Here is a 2,403-nt window from a genome sequence, read left to right as displayed (position 1 = left end):
TAATCTTAACGCTAAAGCCAGGCCTAATCGCCCAACATCAGTGCCCGACCTCACTAATGCTCTTGTGGCTGAATGGTAGCAAGTCCCCGCAGCAATGTTCAAACATCTAGAGGAAAGCCTTCTCAGAAGAGTAGCCGCAAAGGGGGGGACCAACTCCATATTAATCCCCGTGATTTTGAAATGAGGTGTTCGACGAGCAGGTGTCCACATTCTTTTGGTCATGTAGTGTACATTCAAACAGAAAAATGAAGGCAGCATATTTACATCAGTTTGTTCAATTCTCTTGTTTTGTTTGGTGGGTGGGTGTTTCATGGATACATGGGGGTATATTGGTGAGTGAATGCAGGACTCAGGGTTGCAATGGGGTACGGTGATGTTGAGGAGGAAGAGGAGGCCACAGCCAGCAGCCAATGGGGCCCAAACGATCAAATCACAGGACGCAGTAGGGTCCACCTTTCCCACTGCAAAAACACAAGTCAAACACGGAACACATTTGGGATAAATGTGTTACAATGTTCAACCCTATTCGATAATGGAAAATGATTATCCAAATCAACCCTATCAAAGATATGAGGACATTTATATTATGATAAGAATACATGTGATGATGATGTCAATAAATATTCTACCTTTGCACGACTTGGCAGTTGTAGAGCTGGTTAGCTCTATGGCTGTGGTCATTGGTGTAGTCGTCGTGGTTGTTGTTGTCGTAGGGGCTAAAAAGTGAGGTGTGTTAGCATGGATAACTTTCAGACTGTTAATAGGCTATAAAGAACATCTGATTTAAAAAAACATTGATTTCTATAATTGTATTATTCTGATACAATGTATTTGTGTAATGTAGCCTAGCTAGCCTACTCACCTGGCCCAGCAAGGTGCATGGTCACCATCCCTTTTCTCTGTTAGATAATTCCGTTGGAGAGTTTCTGATATCGTTTGTGATTTTTTTTTTGAAGGGAAGAAAGTACAAATTAGAGATTCAACAAATTACTAAATACTTTATTACTTATTGAAGATGTCTTATTAATTTGTATTTGTATATATTATGGATCCCATTTAGCTGCTCCTGGGGTCAAGCAAAATTAATGCAGTTTATACAATTTTAAAAACATTACAATACATTCACAGACTGTGTGCCCTCAGGCCCCTACTCCACTGCTACTACATATATACAGTACCAAATCCACGTGTACATGTGTACAGTGCATATGTTATCGTGAGTATACATGTGTCTGTGCCTATGTTTGTGTTGCTTCACAGTGTCATTAATTAAAAATGCAATTTCTGAACGTGAGATATTTTATGATGGTTTACCAGGCTATAGCCTAAACAATAACTTTTACTTTGAAAATAAACTCTAGACAAAACTACAACACTGAATTAATTTGGACAACAAATAAATTACCATTAAAATTTAAATGAAAATAGAATATAAAATTCTATATGGCAAGCCTATATAAAGACACTATGAACCAGGCCTGTGAGAGTTAAAGTATTCTGGCAACATCAAATCGATGACTTTAAAAGGATCCTCTGAAGGGAATAAACGTACTACAGTATAGTAATATGAAAAAGTTTGACTTACCTTGACAAAAGAACAGTAAAACAAGTGTCTCCATCCACTTTTGGACCATTTTCATGTCTTTTTGCACAGCAACACTTTTAAGCTCTTCTTCATGGGATGTAGAAACAGGTGTGATGAGGAACTCAACACGACCCTAAACCCGCCCAAAGTCTTCTTTCATCACTGGTAAAAGAGGTCATTGCAGGAGTCTTGCACAGAGCTCGTGCACCCCAAGGTGGTCTGCAAGGCTGCTCGAGCAGAGCCCACCAATCCGCGCTGCGCTTTGCGACCGACAGGTTTTGCGTGCAAACCGCACGCGCTCTGAGTACTCACACAGCACAATGTGGCGACATAAACTAGGTGAAGACGGTAAATACGAACGCAGTCAACATTTCAAAGGGGGAATTTAATCCAAGAGCAACAGCTCATTACAGACACTTTTGAGGACGTGACTCTGTGCTGACCTGTTGAGAAACATCATATTGCAAGAATAGCCGAACAGTATCAATAGGCCTATAATTATTAAGGCTATTAGATACTTGGCAATACATTTTTTTTTAAATACAAAATAAATAGTATATTTTAATTTATTTGTTTTATTACTATTATCTTTGCAGCATAATGTTTTCATGATGTAGTAGCCTACGCCTAGATCATGTCAAACGTAGGCTGTGATTCACTAATCTACAGCCTATGTCAGTAATGTTATGTCAAAGTTTCATAGATAGGCTATAGCAGATTTGAAATATCCCTGGAATAGTTTAACACAGACACTTGTTCCAAGATACTTGTTCCTAATAAAGGTTTAAACAAACTTGAACCTGGGTGTTTGAAAAAAA

General features: G+C 38.7%; 1 long non-coding RNA gene across 1 annotated transcript; it reads right to left on the bottom strand.

Moving 5' to 3' along the window:
* Nucleotides 1-212: 212 nt before the first annotated feature.
* Nucleotides 213-1,950, bottom strand: LOC115150202 (uncharacterized). The gene is made up of 4 exons (XR_003867069.1): nt 1,586-1,950; nt 863-926; nt 630-716; nt 213-461 (listed from the first exon to the last, which is right to left on the bottom strand). It is a non-coding gene; the product is annotated as an uncharacterized LOC115150202 (long non-coding RNA).
* Nucleotides 1,951-2,403: the final 453 nt, after the last annotated feature.

Source organism: Salmo trutta, chromosome 16 (genome assembly GCF_901001165.1).
Source record: "Salmo trutta chromosome 16, fSalTru1.1, whole genome shotgun sequence".
Classification (NCBI taxonomy): domain Eukaryota; kingdom Metazoa; phylum Chordata; class Actinopteri; order Salmoniformes; family Salmonidae; genus Salmo; species Salmo trutta.
This window is presented reverse-complemented; position numbering and strand designations above follow the sequence as displayed.